The sequence below is a fragment of the Entelurus aequoreus genome, linkage group LG18 (genome assembly GCF_033978785.1).
Source record: "Entelurus aequoreus isolate RoL-2023_Sb linkage group LG18, RoL_Eaeq_v1.1, whole genome shotgun sequence".
Lineage (NCBI taxonomy): Eukaryota > Metazoa > Chordata > Actinopteri > Syngnathiformes > Syngnathidae > Entelurus > Entelurus aequoreus.
In genome coordinates this window covers 3,297,548-3,303,823 of record NC_084748.1, presented here as the reverse complement: position 1 = coordinate 3,303,823, position 6,276 = coordinate 3,297,548, and positions in this window count along the sequence as shown.

Below are 6,276 nucleotides of genomic sequence, written 5' to 3'. Positions count from 1 at the left end.
ACACATGGTTAAGTGTAGGGAGTAAAACTGATGGCAGTCTAAAGTTCAAGATTTTTGGAGCTGTTTGTTCAGTGGATCAGATGTTTGATGAAGCTCTGTGTCTATCTACCACCACTACTGTTTATTTGTTACTGACTGTGGCAGGACACCTGTTTCACTTTATGTTGCTGGTAAATAATATGCTTGTAGTAGTAGGCTAAAGTTAAATTATTTAGTATGCACTAATTAAAGGGGCAGAGCTTTAAGAGACATTTTAGCTTTTATATTTTATAAGATATATTTTTTGTAAGAACCACAATTAATAAATATATTTCAGTGAATAACTTATTGTTCAAATCTGTATATAAATATGTACATAAAGTGTTGTAATTATATTGTAAAATGGATGGATGGACGTTTAAAACAAAACTGTTATTATTAATTAGTAAGTATACATTTTTTGAGCCTTTTTAGAGAAAATCAAATCATTGTAGTAAATTATGCAAATTACTCGATGATGTCATGGTGACCACGCCCATAGCCACACCCCCACCGCCACAGGTATCTTGGCAGTTTATGGGAAACACTGACCCCCGTACCGAAACGGTTCAATACAAATACACGTACCGTTACACCCCTCCCCTAATATATATATATAATTTTTACTATAGTCAAATTTTGTAATTACAAAACTAAGCCTTTGACGATAATATTCTTGAATAGTTGAAAATGTCACGTAACTTACTCTCTGGTGAAATAAAATTGGCTCACAAGACTGATCTGAGAGTTAAATTTTCTGTAGTGGTAGCAGCAGCTGCCAGTTGTGGTGGCGACAGCAGAAGTTGCTTTGTTGGCCACGCCAAGGAAATGAGCTTTCAGCCAATAGCATGTGGCATTTCACCGCACTACTTTATTTTTTTTATATCTCTGGACATCGAGTTTTAATGTTGTTTAAGGCCTTGCCATCCATCCATTTTCTACCGCTTGTCCCTTTCGGGGTGGCAAGGGGTGCTGGAGCCCATCTCAGCTCCGGAAGGCAGGGTACACCCTGGACAAGTCGCCACCTCATCACAGGGCCAACATTCACACACCATTTAGTGTTGCCAATCAACCGTTTAAGGCCTTGATTTTTGCTCAATCTAATGACTTAATGATGTTGGAAAACCCTGACTTAGCTTAGCGAGTACATTGCTACTTTTGTACCTTCTTTTACTTACAAAGTGGTGTGTACTAGCAGGGAACTGGCTAGCCAGGTGAGTGTGAACTATTTTGGTAAAGAAAAGTTTAATGAAGTTATCCACATACATACACACATATGTATGTATATACTGTATGTCTGTATAGAACAGGGGTCACCAACCTTTTTGAAAGCAAGAGCTACTTCTTGGGTAGTGATTAATGCGAAGGGCTACCAGTTTGATACACACTTAAATAAATTGCCAGAAATAGCCAATTTGCTCAATTTACCTTTAACTCTATGTAATTATTAATAGTTAATGATATTTACACTTAATTGAACAGTTTAAAAGAGGAGAAAACACCAAAAAAATGACAATTAAATTTTGAAACATAGTTTATCTTCAATTTCGACTCTTTAAAATTCAAAATTCAACCGAAAAAAAGAAGAGAAAAACTAGCTAATTCGAATCTTTTTGAAAAAATTAAAAAAATAATTTATGGAACATCATTAGTAATTTTTCCTGATTAAGATTAATTTTACAATTTTGATGACATGTTTTAAATAGGTTAAAATCCAATCTGCATTGTTAGAATATATAACAAATTGGACCAAGCTATATTTCTAACAAAGACAAATCATTATTTCTTCTATATTTTCCAAAATAATTTTTTTTAAAGAAATTCAAAAGACTTTGAAATAAGATTTAAATTTGATTCTACGGATTTTCTAGATTTGCCAGAATAATTGTTTTGAATTTTAATCGTAATAAGTTTGAAGAAATGTTTCACAAATATTCTTCGTCAAAAAAACAGAAGCTAAAATGAAGAATTAAATTAAAATTTATTTATTATTCTTTACAATAATAACAATAAATTTACTTGAACATTGATTTGAATTGTCAGGAAAGAAGAGGAAGGAATTTAAAAGGTAAAAAGGTATATGTGTTTAAAAAAGGTAGCATTTTTTTCTCTAAAATTGTCTTTCTGAATGTTATAAGAAGCAAAGTAAAAAAATGTATGAATTTATTTAAACAAGTGAAAACCAAGTCTTTAAAATATTTTCTTGGATTTTCAAATTCTATTTGAGTTTTGTCTCTATAGAATTAAAAAGACCAGCTTGCTAGTAAATAAATACAATTTAAAAAATAGAGGCAGCTCACTGGTAAGTGCTGCTATTTGAGCTATTTTTAGAACAGGCCAGCGGGCTACTCATCTGGTCCTTACGGGCTACCTGGTGCCCGCGGGCACCGCGTTGGTGACCCCTGGTATATACAGTAGATGTATAATATACATACATATATACACACACACATTTAATTAGAATTAAGTGGTGTGCTGTCAGGGCCAGCAAGACCTTCTCTGCTGGCCTAACAACCACAATCATAATTTGTAGGAGCCTAAATGCTGTTTAAAGGCCTACTGAAAGCCACTACTAGCGACCACGCAGTCTGATAGTTTATATATCAATGATGAAATCTTAACATTGCAACACATGCCAATACGGCCGGGTTAACTTATAAAGTGACATTTTAAATTTCCCGCGAAATATCCTGCTGAAAACGTCTCGGTATGATGACGTCTGCGCGTGACGTCACGGATTGTAGCGGACATTTTGGGACAGCATTGTGGCCAGCTATTAAGTCGTCTGTTTTCATCGTAAAATTCCACAGTATTCTGGACATCTGTGTTGGTGAATCTTTTGCAATTTGTTTAATGAACAATGAAGACAGCAAAGAAGAGAGCTGTAGGTGGGAAGCGGTGTATTAGCGGCCAGCTGCAGCAACATAAACACGTAGCCGGTGTTTCATAGTTTACATTCCCGATATATGACAGTCAAGCTTTACCATTGGCCTGTGGGGAACTGGGACAACAGAGACTCTTACCAGGAGGACTTTGAGTTGGATACGCGGTACCGTGAGTACGCAGCTGCGGCTTCCAAACATTTGATCGCTTGCCCGTACGCGCGTGCCGCTATGTGCATGTCACGTACGTAGCTTTGGGGAAATATATGTGCTGTATGAACTTTGCGGAGGTGAACGGTACTTTGGGCTGTGGGATTGAGTGTGTTGTGCGGGTGTTTGATTTGTATTGGTGGGTTATATGGACGGGAGGGGGGAGGTGTTTGTTATGCGGGATTAATTTGTGGCATATTAAATATAAGCCTGGTTGTGTTGTGGCTAATAGAGTATATATATGACTTGTGTTTATTTACTGTTGTAGTCATTCCCAGCTGAATATCAGGTCCCACCCGCCTCTCACAGCATCTTCCCTATCTGAATCGCTTCCACTGCCCTCTAATCCTTCACTCTCACTTTCCTCATCCACGAATCTTTCATCCTGGCTCAAATTAATGGGGTAATCGTCGCTTTCTCGGTCTGAATCGCTCTCGCTGCCGGTGGCCATGATTGTAAACAATATGCAGATGTGAGGAGCTCCACAACCTGTGACGTCACGCTACTTCCGGTACAGGCAAGGCTTTTTTTTTATCAGCGACCAAAAGTTGCGATCTTTATCGTCGATGTTCTCTACTAAATCCTTTCAGCAAAAATATGGCAATATCGCGAAATGATCAAGTATGACACATAGAATGGATCTGCTATTCCCGTTTAAATAAGAAAATCTCATTTCAGTAGGCCTTTAAGTTCATTTACATTTTATGGAAGGTACTTTATGTTTATTCAGCCAAAAGGGGACTATTTACTTAATTTAAATAATACAAAAATGTATATACCGTATTTCCTTGAATTGGCGCAGGGAATATAGTATTCGCACGACTAGAATTACTGCCGGGTCAAACTCGTTTCTCAAAATAATTAACGCATGCTTGGCCTTATCGCCAGTTTATTATTGAAGCTGGATCAAATTCGTTTCGCAAAATATTAATTTTATTATCGCATGTCTATAATTTTCGCCGGGTCAAACTCGTTTCGCAAAATATTTAGCATATGGCTAGAACTTCCACCGGGTCAAATTCGTTACGTCACGAGTGACGCATCTGTCCTCATTTTCAAAATGGAGGAAGCTGCTTTCAGTAGTTTGCAATCGCACAAAGGAAAAAAGATAAAGAGCTATTCAGTAGGATTTAAGGTCCAAGCTATTGAATACCGGTACAGTATGCTAAAAAGAACAGTAAGCAGCTATGTTTTATTAATATACCGTAGCTGCGTGTGTCAAATACTGTATAAGTCATTAAATGACTCCCGCCACCTGGTGGTAGAGGGCGCTGCCGCGCTAGTGATCCTTTTTGCGACTTCCGGTACTGCAGAAGAAGTGAACACACGCAGCAAGAGATTTTTTTTTTTTTCCTCTGCCTGAACTTTTAACATGGAGGATTACATACCGGTATCTAAAATAAAACAGTTTTCTAAACTGGACTTTCAATGGAAGCAGGAGGTAATAATTAAAGGAATATCTCCATCGAGACAGAGACTTTTAAAACGGAAGAAAGAAAATAAGGAAGACTTCTATAAACAAGTTATCGATGCTTTTGGTCAGAAGGAGCTGCAAATGGACTCCATTTGTAAGTACAGGTAAGACCATAATAACGTTTTTTTTAATTAAATGTGCTTTTCATGATGGTATGCTTACATCACACTCAAAGCGCACGCCTAAATTTTATGGATTCCTTTTGGTAAACGCCGGAGTGAGAAGAGGTTTTAAAATAATTACCGCATGCACGGCCATCCCGCCGGTTTCCGGTAAACGCCGGAGTGACAGGAGGTTTTAAATTAATTAACGCCCCTGCGGCTATTCAAGGAAATACGGTATTGCATGTTTAGAATAATTATAAGTAGAGATGTCCGATAATATCGGCCGATAAATGCTTTAAAATGTAATATCGGAAATTATCGGTATCGTTTTTTTATTATCGGTACCTATATATATATTTTTTTATTTTATTTTATTTATTTTTTAAAATTAAATCAACATAAAAAACACAAGATACACTTACAATTAGTGCACCAACCCAAAAAACCTCCCTCCCCCATTTACACTCATTCACACAAAAGGGTTGTTTCTTTCTGTTATTAATATTCTGCTTCCTACATTATATATCAATATATATCAATACAGTCTGCACGGTATACAGTCCGTAAGCACACATGATTGTGCGTGCTGCTGCTCCACTAATAGTACTAACCTTTAAAAGTTAATTTTACTCATTTTCATTAATTACTAGTTTCTATGTAACTGATTTTATATTGTTTTACTTTCTTTTTTATTCAAGAAAATGTTTTTAATTTATTTATCTTATTTTATTTTATTAATTTAAAAAAAAAGGACCTTATCTTCACCATACCTGGTTGTCCAAATTAGGCATAATAATGTGTTAATTCCACAACTGTATATATCAGTATCGGTATCGGTTGATATCGGTATCGGTAATTAAAGAGTTGGACAATATCGGAATATCGGATATCGGCAAAAAGCCATTATCGAACATCCCTAATTATAAGGTACACTTTATTTGTAATTATTACATTTGTCTGAATAACTTGATGACGTACTATTTTATACTTCTTTAATACAGTGAAGATTACGTAACTGTTTAATTGCATATATGGCGGAAGGATCAGTGTGGTAATAAGGTTTGGACACAATGTATTATGGGTAATGGCAGTCAGGTATGGTGGAATCGAGCCACACAGTTTTTTTGACCTTACTCTTAAATTTTTTTAACTCTTTCTTACTGTAACAAACTCACTTTATTTTTCCATTCATTTGTTCCCACGTAGTTATTGTTTGATGTTTTGAATGATTAAGTTGACGAGTAAACGATATAAAACGAAGAGAAGCGTCTGGAGTTGAGTTTGTTGTTGCCGCAGCAAGCGGAGCAGGAGAAAGTAGAGGAGCGTCGAGCTAAGGCTTCATTAGGAAACTACATAATTGAAGATAAAAGTCATGTTTAATTGACTTTCCCTAAATATGTCAAAGTATTCATATTCTCTTCATGTCATATTGTGGTCCTTCTAGTGCTGTTGGTTTTACTTTAGACTTTGTATCCAATCAGAATTCAGCTATCTTCTGTTGCCATGCTGTACCAAATCTGCCTTCAGAATCAACAATGTGTGTGCACTGTAAGTGAACAGCCACATACAGTTGATAGATCATTGCCAT